Source organism: Electrophorus electricus, chromosome 1 (genome assembly GCF_013358815.1).
Source record: "Electrophorus electricus isolate fEleEle1 chromosome 1, fEleEle1.pri, whole genome shotgun sequence".
Lineage (NCBI taxonomy): Eukaryota > Metazoa > Chordata > Actinopteri > Gymnotiformes > Gymnotidae > Electrophorus > Electrophorus electricus.
In genome coordinates, this window is record NC_049535.1 from 30,749,060 (window position 1) to 30,762,078 (window position 13,019).

At 40.2% G+C, this 13,019-nt stretch overlaps 1 pseudogene; it reads right to left on the minus strand.

The window, feature by feature from the left end:
- Positions 1-5,470: 5,470 nt before the first annotated feature.
- Positions 5,471-11,042, minus strand: LOC113577900 (annotated as a pseudogene).
- Between the last annotated feature and the right edge of the window lie 1,977 nt (positions 11,043-13,019).

The window sequence follows — 13,019 nt, forward strand, 5'->3', positions numbered from 1 at the left end:
AATGCCTTGGTAACATTGCATAGATCATGCCTGTTTTCACTGTGAATTGAAGAGATATAGTTGTGCATTATTAAAAATTGCATTTGTTATCCAATGCATTTGTTAGTTTGATATCCTTGAATGGCATGAAGAATTGATATTTACTTTGTGATGACCACATAACACCGTCTCCTACCAACAGTCTGGGCTGGGATCCCAAAAACACTGTAATACAAAGATAGCTGTTAAGCAGTAGCGCGAGCATTACATTGCACTCTCTCTTTGTCTTTCATTAATGATCTTAGCTAGGATGCTTTAGGGATGTGATGTTGCAGCATTGTTGCGTGTTACATAGCATCACTGTTCCCATGGCTGTCCACTCAGCTCGTCTTGATACAAAGGAACAGGCTTTACTTTTTTCCATCGCTGTTGTTGCTATAACACTGAGTGGTATTATTCAAACTGAAAAATAAATTTGTGTTTCATTCTTATCACTAAGAAAAAAAAAATGCTCAAATATTAGAAATATTATATACACTTTCAACAGCAGTTTGCCAGCATTTTCATGAAACATCCTACGTAAATCAATCTGCCACGAGCCCTGCACAGGGTTGAGAACTAATCTAATCAATAATCTTATGTGTTATTGTGCTCACAGCAATAAGCGATAGGTTTAGGTGGAACAACAGGACTAAGATCTGCCATGCAATTTCCCTTTAGAAATGAGACCAGGGAGAGGCTTTAGTTGAGGGGAGGGTGGCTACAAACATGGGACCAGTGCAAAGACAGCCAGTGCTGAGGATGCTGAGGGTGGAATCACAGGGGCAAATGCCTCTGAAAGCAAGAGCAGTCAAGAGAAGTCCTTCCTGTGGGTGTTCTGCACGAGCATCTGGTTCTCATGTGTTAGCAGCCCACTGACATGGATGGTAAGAATGAAATAGTGGATGGTCTGGTATGGAGGAGCCTTCCTCTCTTCAGAAAATCCAGCAGGATTTCAGGACGTGAGGAGGGTGTGGAATGAAGACCCTGCAAAAGCCGGACACACAGTGCCCCTGACTATGTGCAAACACAGACTTCCTTACCCGTCCACTTGACAATGAGCTTTCTAACTAGGTCCTTTCCAGCACACACATGTGATCTGGATTTATGATGTGTTTTGATTTGAATTTGTGCGATATTTTGGGTTAACTATCCTTTTTAACAGCAGTAGATGCTATATTTCCCTTGTGTATATGCACCTTGTTATTCTTTGAACTTGTACTGAAATTCCCATTAAAATGCATAGTAGTATGCAAATTATAGAGCTCCGTCTAAGTGATATAAATAACATACTAGGATGTCCAAAATTGCATTGATTAAATATTGCAAATTTTCAGTTTACATATATTGTAACTTCTTTGTCATTAGTCTGATAATGAATCTTGTAGAAAATATAATGTATTTAAGAATGCTCACACCTAAATCTCATCTCAACTCCACTAAGTCTCCTCTAAATTCCAATCAAATGGGTCCTAGCTGTTTCTGTACAGCTCCACCAGCTGATCAGATGACAGCAAAACCTCTGATCAGCAGCTGGGATGGAAAAGCCCACCGGAAAAAGTGTATGTGTTTTATAATGATGTACAGAGGTAACACAAATACTTACCAAAATCTCTTCATCCACAGGATTTACCTGTAAAGAGTTCTTAGAAATTGCATCATCAGTTATGTGGGTAACTAATAGCTTAACTTATTACTTAGTCACCTAATAATAGTACAAATAAATATTTCAATGACCTACTCTTGTTTAACATGTATTGACAGGTACTCAAAGATTGCCTCTGACTTCCTCTACAGATTTAACCTCTTTAATGTCCTGTGCTTTGAAAACTTTGCTCGGTTCTTTACTGGCTGGTATTGTTTGTAGGTTTCTCCTGTCACTCTGAAAGAATTCTGCTCCTCAGCTGCAGGCCATACGCATATGCACAAGGAGCTTAAGCGATTAACACTTAACATCTTAAATGATAGCACTGTCTGACTGAACGGGCTGCAAGACACAATGCAAGCTCCCAGGTTGCAGAGTGGTGGGACGAGGGAAGTCTTGCCCTGCTTTGGTAGCAAATCTGGTAACAGATATAGCTAGCAGGGCAGCTGTGGCTGTGCATTGTGGGTGAGTGTGCATACATCACTTTGCTGCTTGCAGGAGTCACACTAATGGCCGCGTGGTTGTGGAGAACGGCCGCTGCTGTAACTTAATGAGATGACTCAAGCCGAGCGTCTTTCAGCTTTGTTCATTGCCCTCTCAGGAAACATCTCATGCGACCATAAAATATCTTCTGCTATCAACTGCATTATGAAACCCAGGCAGTAACCCCAAACACCAAACCAGCTGCATGATAGATTGATCTCAAATGTCCCTTTAATATTGTGAATTCAGTGTGCATCTCTGTCACCCCCTCTATTAGAGCCTTTTTGTCGCTATAGCACAGCCATGCAGACATCTGCATCAGCTAACGGTCTTTCAGAAGTGTTTTATGCAGAACCCCATGCTGCAGTTTTCCATCCAGTTCTTCAGAGTGACAGGGCAGGGTGGGGTTGAAACACAGGCATAGGTTTCGGGGGGGAAAACGTGTCCCCCCCCGCCAATCACTTCTTCTCACACTACTCACTCATATGATGTGTAAGGTTGGGTGAGCAGTGTGTCCCCCACCACAGTCGAAATTAAAACCTACGCCATTGAGTTAAACCACAGGCAGAATCGTGGTAAATTGGGGAGATTCCCACACGTCCATGTCACAGGTCCATGACAAATGAAGAGATTACGCAACACCAGTTCAGATGCTCCGCCTCCTGCCCTGCTGCTCCGCCTCCTGCTTTGCTACCCACCTTCCTGTTGCAGGGGCAGGGCTCAGACATCCAGGGCTGGCTCAGTGTTTGGGCTCTGTGCTATTAAGGCTCAACACCTTTATTGTGTGTGTGTGTGTGTGTGTGTGTGTGTGTGTGTGTGTGTGTGTGTGTGTGTGTGTGTGTGTGTGTGTGTGTGTGTGTGTGTGTGTGTGTGTGTTGGAAAGTTAAGAATGAGCTTTAAAATCCTGTCATAAATGTTCTTGACTTTAAGACAGAGAAGGCACGTGTATGAAGGGAACTTAGGAAGGGAGGCCCAGAGTGTTGTTTCATAGCTGCTATATTGGAGTATCGGCAGTTGTTATGCTGGATCGGAGGAGACCATCCTGTCTTCTTAGCCCCCTCCCCTCTCTCACTTCATCCCTCCCTCCCTCCCTCCCTCCCTCCCTCCCTCGCTCCTCACTCAAGGATCCTCAATGCACTATCACAGACGGTGAGGCCGGTCGGCATCCTAGAGCGTACGTTTAAAGCACACAGTCTATATATTCAAACCATGTACTGACTATAGTTTCAAGTTTCAAGATGATTTGTCACGTACATAGACATGCATGGTATAATTCGCAGTGAAATGGTTTTTGAGACTGCTCTGTCCAAAATGAGGAAAGATACAGGGATGTATAAAGAAATATATATATATATACACAAAAATATATATAACAATGTATGTACAATATATGTATAATATGAATATATATATACAAATCAAATACATATGCATATCCATATATTACATATGCATATCCATATGTTACATTATGTGTATCTAGTTGTGGGTTAATTTGTGGTAGTCTGATTGGCTAATGAGCAGAGTTATTTATTAACGAATGAACCATAAGTCATTTTTAACTGCTTTGATTTGAAGAATAGCAGGGTATTGCATTGGTTGTATAGTGAACACCAAATATTGTACAACACTGTACTCTTGTGGCAAGACTTGTGAACTGGAGCCATTTCAATGAATTATATTTGTGTTCCTGCATCTAGGCCTTCTTGGAATGGTAGTGAGTGTGATGCTCACTACAGCATTTCAGCTTGCAGTTATTATGGGTGCAGAGCACTGGAAACCTAAGACCTGGGACTACAGCTGGTCCTCTCTGTAAGCCAGACATGCACACTCATACACAAATATGCACACACATTTTGGATTTTAGCACTGGTTGACACTTAAAGAAACAACAGGCAGCCATAGGTTTAAATTAAATAAAACTGTTTGTATATAACTATAAAAATGTTCAGTCAGCATAACAAAAAAACAAATAAATGATGTATATTTGATGCACTGCATTTCGATATGCATTATAAGTTACTTAAACTGTTCATTTTAAGTAAATACAGTGCAAAAGAATGTTGGAAACGGCGGTATGTGGAGGTATAGGCTGGGTGAAGACCTCTGCTCTCTCTCTGCCCAGTCTGACCTGTGGCTCCTTCTCCACCTACATGGTCTTGTCTGTCCCCATCCTCAACAACACCACGACACACTTACTCCACCCTAAACAGGCTATGATTGTGAAAAGAACATTTCCTTCCTAAGCCTAGGGATGCCACTTTTCCTATTCTAACATCAGCTCCCTGGTTTTAAGTAAATAAATTAAGGGTCAACTTAATAACTCCATAAATACATTCCACAGACAATTATGCTTAGGTGTGCACTTTCATTAAACTTCAACAATCTTCAACAAGACAGTTTTCAAACACAAAAGCCAAATCATAGCAGTAGTATTGATCTTATGATTCACCATCCCATGTAAAGGGAACATGGCATCTGATTGGAAAACAACGTGCTTATCGCCCACTCGGAAACGGAGAAGCCTCGACATTTACATAGACATAAAATAACCAGAACTCTGTGAGAGAGGAGGTTCACACTGATTAGGGGAGCGTTTCATCTGTTGGGGAAATCTCCATGAGTGCACCTCTCTCTGCTCCTGTCATGTTCATATTCATAGTGTAAAGATCTACTGTGTCAGAAAAAAGAATCAGAATAGTTTCTATACTAGTATGATCACTTTAATATTTTTGTCTTTATATATGTGTGTGTGTGTGTGTGTGTGTGTGTGTGTGTGTATTTGTAGTGGCATTTCAGATGTATTAACACTTTTCACAAAAATATGTCATCATTTGGTAATTTGTCATGCTTTATCATTCTCTATAAGACTTTATACAGTGAGCATCTGCAACTAAAGATGCAGATAAACAAATAAACACCTGTGTGATGTGCAGGTTGAGTCTCAATATCTGAGTCTCTCTCTCTCGGGAATTTCATTTTTTAACATTTTGACTGACCATGCTATTTTTATTTTCAGTGTTATCCTTTCTCATTTTTCCTTTTTATATATATTGTGATGAGATAATCATCCATTATCTATATTCCAGCACAATGAAACATTTCCAGGGGCAGTTTATTACGTTATACACTTTATTAAAGTTCAATCAATTTTGTTCTGAACCAAAAAAGCTAAAATGATTACTTAAGCAGAAGATTAAGCTTCTTAATGCAGTCAGCAATAATCCTTCACTACAGATAAAACTGCTACTTGTATTAGTTTAGCCAAGTAATAAATGGCTCATGTCTTAAAAGTATTTAAAAATGTAAACACTCTCATCTGGTTCACACAAGGCATTTAGACATCTGAATTTTCCTCAATGCCAGACTAGATCCAGCAGACACTTCACATGTCATGGTCTTGTCATTTTTCCACTCTGAGCTCTCAATGGTCAAATAGCTGCTTGGTTTGCTGCTGAGCAGAGCCAGTGAAGACTCCTCTGGTGTCTAGCCAGTGCGCATCAGTGGCCATGTTACTGGCCCCACACAATAGGGTGGCCTTGTTGGACTTCGGCTCTTCAGCGGATGGAGGGAAGAAGGGTTAGAACAGGAGGCGGCAGTACAGCGTCTGATCAGAGGGAAGTTTAGAGTAAAATTCATGTGAACGGATGAAAGTTTCAAGGTTATTGTTTAAGAGAGACCTTATGAATTTTGTACTTCCAGGCATCAGCAGTGGTCCTTGTATTTCTACAGTATTCTAGATCACTGGTATATTGGGCTCTAACCTGCTCTACTGGCTAGGATGTTTTCTATGAGTAACTGACAAAGCACTTTTGTAAGTCGGTCTGGATAAGAGCGTCTGCTAAAATCCATAAATGTAAATGCAAATGTAAATGAGACACAGGCATCCATCGAGTTAGAGATTAATCAAAGATCTTAATCATAATTAATAGATTTTTACATTTATTTTAATAAGACAAATAGCTTCAGAATCCAGTTAGACAAGACCATATGTTCTTGATTTTGTGTTGAATGTTAAAAAATTAACTGATGATAAAACAATCTTTAAGGAAGATTATAATAATTACAGGACAGCACAAAATACTCACTACAGCAATAAGAATGAAAGTCATTACATACACTGAAGAGTTTATTACCTAATGAAAATACATCTAACAGACGTTTCTATGGGCGCTGCAACGCTGTTTAAAGTAATAAACAAAAATGTTCCCTAACATTCATGATATAACTGCTGCACTCCAAAACGAAAGCTTCAAACACTGACGCAAACACAGAAAAAGAGAAAAAGAGGACTTACCAATGACATTCAGTGTTGTTCCTTGGCCAAATAACACAGTGATGCGTTTCACTCGTACAAAAACCTCCTCACTTTCAAGAGTGAACACAGGGACAGGGAAGCATGTCTTTAGCAGAGTGCCTTAAGCTATTCAGCTATATTAGTTTTTTGCACGCATATTAGTGTCCCTGGGTTGCCAGATAACAGTCTAGGAAGGGATGAACTTTGTCCACAGCAGAGTTCAGATGTACCATTGCCACTCAGAAGTCCTTCAAACAGGAGTATTGTGTGCATGCAACATACTGCGTGCATCAGCACTGAGCCACCACTGGGCTGTGCTGTATATACCACACCAGGTTGGCTGTACTCATGTAGCTCCGAGGATTTCCTGCCATCGGTATGATACAAAAGTGTCATCTGTCCGTCCAACGTTTTTCCTCTGTCTTCTGAAATAATAAAAGAATGATTGCAGGCAGGAATGGGCTAAATATTGACTTAGACATGTTTACTCTGTAACACCCCAGGAGTAAAAGTTCAGGATTGAAGAGATTCTGGACTCTTTATGAAGTGATCTGTGTACAGAGAAAAGGCCTCTAAAGGCCTGTGTGTACAGAGTCTAGGCTACTGTGAGGCTTCTATGTGTGAAGTGCAGGTCTCTGCACAAGGTGCTTTACTTCTTCACCAGATATAGAGTGGGGCAGAAAACAACTTTATAAGTGCAGCTACGATGAAGACGTCTTTTTTTAAGGGAAGTCTTCTACTTGATAAGGGTATCAAACTCCAACTGGTATAATATTGGATTTCAATTTGCATAATGTTTAATAATGGTTAGTAATATTCAATATGCATGGTTTTGGATATAATGGTGGAGATTTCAATGACTAGGATACAAAAGAAGGAAGGGAGATTATATGATCACCCCTGGAAAATGGTAATCAAATGATGGTCTTTGTCTGCTTCAGGCATTCTATGGAGGGTGCCTCAATAATGCTTGCTAACTTTAACCTGCAACAAAGAACTGGACTAGCTCTTCTCTTCAACCAATTCTCAAGTCTGCATCATCATTTTTGTATGAACTGAATCGTTTCTGTACCAGCAAATAGAAGGACTTAGGAACTTCACCACCTCAACATCTACCGTGGTCTTTGGCTGTTGTAGCCCACTGAAATCCAGCTTGTGGCGTGTTGTGAGATGACGTTTTGGTGCCAAAGCTGAACTCACATGTGATCAATCTTGTGATGCGACGTCTTTTTCTTTGCATGTTTCTTGCCATTTTCTTTTCACCCCTCTGATCTGCAACCTGCTTTCATCCACAGTGTCACAGATCACTGGTTGGTTTTTGGTTTTCGCACCATTCTGAAAGGTTTGTGAATGAAAAGCCCAGAATGACTGTCATTAATAGAGTGTATTCAGACTCAGTTCTCATCTGCATGCCCTTTACATAATTCACGTGTGTGTGTTGGAGGTGTTCTGGGATGATGAGATGTAGTGCAGGAACTGTGGTCCTTGTGGTGTTCCTGCGTTCCAACCCTTCACTCTGCCCAGTGGATCAGTGTTATATCAGTTACATCAGATGTATTCCATATAAAAAATAATACCAATGTGAAATTATAATTCACTGAGAACACATGACTTCAGTAAACATTTAATTTTCTAATCATTGCTCTCATAGACTAAAACATTAGGGTAAAACATTATAACAGTTCTATACAATTGTCAACAAAGTCATTTAAATATAAAAGAGTCTTGCCTGATGCACATGGTACATCTTTAGATGTGTCTGTTCCTCATGATGTTTGAAAGCAGAAGTGTATGTGAGCAGTGAGGAAGTTTTTGTCTTTTGGCAAACATGTTTGGCAAAAATATGTCATAATTTGGTAATCTGTTATGGTGTTACATTTTTAACATTCTCCATAAGACATAACCACCCTTATTCATACAGTGAACATCTGTACAAACTAAAACTAAACTTCACATCAAGTACAAACTATTCTTCATACTGGCCCTGACAATTTGTATCAATCATGTACATTTTCAGGTGTCTCACATCATTCTGCCATTCTTTTCAGTCCCACACACACTAGTTTATGTGTTCAATTGCATAGAAAAGGAATGATGTGCTCAGTCTCCTCACTACCCACCACATACAGTCATGTGCATCACAGTCACAAAATAACAGGTCAGTTGTATGTTTTACAAGCATTCTGTTCTTCAGCATGTCTCAACATGAAATGGAATTAACAGCCCAAAACGAATGACTATTATGTTGCTGAACTAGCAGCACGTTAGAGTTTCTAAAAACCTTTTGGAATGTTGTCCTGTGGAAATCTGATGAACCCATCCACAATCACTAGCTTGCTTCCCCATGGCCTGGACTGGTCAAAGGTCCCAGGTGTTCATCGCACCTTTCCTAACCAATGAGAATGTAGAGCAACAGCAGGAACAACTTCATTGGTAAAAATCCACTACTTTCTGATTGGCTGATGACTTATGGCAGTGTTGAAACTGTGAATACACAAGCACAAGAGTATAAATATTATTATTAACATTTTACTGAAACAGAAAAGTGTGTCTATGTTGTGCTATCTAAATACAATATAGGGTTCTCTTGATGCTTTACCCAGTTTAAAGCTTTCACTGATTCAACTAATATGCTAATTTTTAAACACTTTTTTTTAAAACACTTTTAAACACTTTTTCATTCGTACAGGAATCTAGTAACACAGGACCAGAGCAAAACAGAACCAGAGCTAAATGGAGAAGCATAATACCAAAGCTGATTGGAGTAACCCAGGACCAGAGCAGGTTGGGGTAACCCAGGACCAGAGCTGGCTGGGGTAACCCAGGACCAGAGCTGGTTGGGGTAACCCAGGACCAGAGCTGGTTGGGGTAACCCAGGACCAGAGCGGGGCTCTGAATGTTCTCCACTCCTTGGCCCTTTTTATCTTTCTGATGGTAGAGGCTTACAGGATGGTGGGCTCCCTGTGTTTGATGCTGTCTGTAGTCTTTATTTTTTTGTGCATGTGTGGTGTTGGAGCTTATATGTATTGGCACTTCATTTGCCAGTCTATTCTCAAACATGGATATTTGTGTACTATTCATTACTTTGTAAAGAAAACATATTTGAAACCATTAATGTCACAAGGAATTCAAAGAGTACAGCATGCAATCTGTAACAGGTCTGTATTGCCCATATAGACATGACAAACACTTTTGTTTTGGAGAAATATATAAAGACGTTCTGTTATGTTGTTGTTACTGTGTATCTTACAGATTTCAAATTAACTGTAGTAAATAATATTTAGATTGTAAGTATTGTGAGAGACATTGAGACAGCTGTATAACACTGAGAAAGTGAGAAAGAAGATATGATAAAATTAATATCCAGAATTCCTCATATTTACAAAGTGATAAACAAATCTCAAGCAGATCATTTGAATTAGTAGAAAAAGAAAGATGACCAAAACAGGTAATTCCAGTGTATCGTATATCATACGTTTTGTTTCTAAATAATCAAACTGGAGCAGTTATTCTACATTTGGAATGACAATGTAATCTTGCAGAGTGCACTTTTTGGAATAAGCAAGAGAATTCTTGATTATATATTAAAAATGAAGTCAAAATTTATATTCATTTGGCATAGTTAATAGATGAGTGTATGCAGACTCATAATGCAGTTCCTTTATGTGACAAACTTATGCCTGTTGAAGGTGTTTTTGGGTGATGTATGAACAGTGGTGTTCATGTATTACAACCCAACACACCAGTGGATCAGTGTTACATCAGTGTGAAGTCATGCACCACTGCATCAGGACCATATGACTGTTCTGGTGTCGATCTGATCACACTGATGTTATTAAAAGCAGCAAGTCATAGATTTATTATTATTTAAAAAATCACACCAATGTGAAATTATAATTCAGCGACTGCAAACATGAGGACACATGATTTCAGTAAACATTTCATTTCTTAATCAGTGCTTTAGTAGACGAAAACATGAGAGTAAAACATTATAAAAGTCCCATGCAGTTGCCAATAAAATCCTGTAAATGTAAATGAGTCTTGCCTGATGTACATCTTTAGATGTGTCTGTTCCTCATGATGTTTGAAAGCAGAAGTGTGAGCGAGCAGTGCGGAAGTTTTTGTCTTGGTGTGAATCACTGTGATATGTACTCACTAACAGAGCTATCCCATGCTTAATAAAATGCAGAGTCTCCAACCTCCACATTATTAATAACCAAACTGTAATCTGATGTAGAAGAGTGTGTTGATGTGAATTTGGGAGAGGAGAAACCTGATCCATATGAAGGAGAGCTATCGCTGTGATAATACGTCAACACATACTGAGGAACTCCCCCTGGAAGCTGCTTATACGAACGTGCGCCACTATTTCTCACTGTGCTCAGATTACAGTCCATAGTGGCCTTCTGTCCTTTAGTCACTGTAAGAACAGGAGGCTTCTGCGTTACCACGGTAACACCACTGACACCTGGAGTAAACACAACAGCCACATTACATTAGCACGTTCTTACGTTAGAAGTGGCTCAACACGGAGGAGCTCTAGTGTGCTGAGATCTTACACGAGAGAGCAGCGAAAAGAGTGCACAGTGCTGGCAGCATCGTGGCCGTGGGTGCTGGAACTCTGTGCCGAGTGAAGAGACGAGAGGCTTGAGGAGCAGGCGAAGGACACACGGCAGGGTGGAGCTATAAGACAGGGAGGAGGGAAAAGGGGCAGGGCCTCTCAACAGCACACACCTTATGTGAGGTCCTACACACGTTCATTTGTTTCATTATATGTTAACAACTCACATGCTGTATAGTGATTTGCTGTATATTAGTGACCCCGCTTTTAATCGCTTTTCATTTTCAGCACAATACCATGTTTACATGAGATACAGAGGAGACAGAGACAGTTATACATTCCACACACAATTTTGTTTAGGTGTGCACTTTCATTAAACTTCAACATTCAAGACAGTTTTCAAACACAAAAGCCAAATCATAGCAGTAGTATTAATCTTATGATTCACCATCCCATTTAATGGGAGCATGGCATCTGATTGGAAAACAGCGTGTTTATCGTCTCGCCCACTCAGAAACAGAGAAGCCTCGACATTTACATAGACATAAAATAACCAGAACTCTGTGAGAGAGGAGGTTCACACTGATTAGGGGAGCGTTTCATCTGTTGGGGAAATCTCCATGAGTGCACCTCTCTCTGTGGTCCTCCACTGCCCCCTAGTGCTGCTCCTGTCATATTTAATATAATTGAGTCATTCATATTATGCACAGATGCATGTGTACTGGAAGAATGGCTCCAGCAGATCCCAGAAGAGTGCAGTCCTGGGAACAGCTAAGATACTATGCAGGACCCTCAAGTGGAGAATATTATTTTTGGCCCATGCTAAATTTGATCAAGGCTTTATCTTGTCAATTTTATCTTTGTGTACAAGAAGACTGTGTAAGTGAATCAGTGATTCCAGCTTTTCCCCCAACGGTTCACTGTGTGTGTGTGTGTGTGTGTGAGTGTGTGTGTGTGTGTGTGTGCGTGTGTGTGTGTGTGTGTGAGTGTGTGTGTGTGTGTGTGCGTGTGTGTGTGTGTGGTGTGTGTGTGTGCGTGTGTGTGTGTGCGTGCGTGCGTGTGGGTGTGCGTGTGTGTGTGTGCGTGCGTGTGCGTGCGTGCGTGTGTGCGTGCGTGCGTGCGTGCGTGTGTGTGTGTGTGTGTGCATGTGCTGTGGTTACCTCACATGCTCATACAGATTATCAATGCAGTGTCACTGGTGTGTTGACAGAGGTGGTATCTAGTCAGCAGTGATCTTGTTTTCAGACTTAGGATCAGGGTGACTGTAACATAGAGCAATCATAGTGTGTCCTTGTACAGTGAACTAGTGTCATTATCTCTACCCTTATATGCTGATAGCTCAAATTTTCTGGCTATTAAACCTGTAAAAATGAGTGAGTTAGAAGCTAGGTCTGTGACGTGATCAGATCCTTAGGAGTTCCCTTAATATGTTGCTGTAGAAATCAATGAAGCTGAGAAAAATCCTGACCTAAATGTTGGGTGTCAGGCAAGGCAGGTGAGTTCTCAAGTTTTCGTTGTTTTGGAATTGACATCTCTATGTCATACTGCCCCGTACTGATGAAAGTCCAAATCAAATGTGCTGACTCACATTGGTATCTACAGTACTTCACAACACTGTTCATAATGGTATATACAGTACTTAACACTGTTCACATTTGTGTGTACAGTACTTCACAACACTGTTCACATTTGTATATACAGTACTTAACACTGTTCACATTGGTATATACAGTACTTCACAACACTGTTCACATTTGTATATACAGTACTTCACAACATTGTTCACATTTGTATATACAGTACTTAACACTGTTCACATTGGTATCTACAGTACTTCACAACACTGTTCACATTGGACAGTCAGCCAAGCTGAACATGACTTAACTTTTTTTAAACTGCCCCTGGGGGGATGTAGGCTCAGGACGTGTATCTGGATGTCTGGTTTGATGGAGCCAAAACTATGAAACGTTTATGGGATATAATAATTAAATGTCAAGATTTAATATGTAGATTTT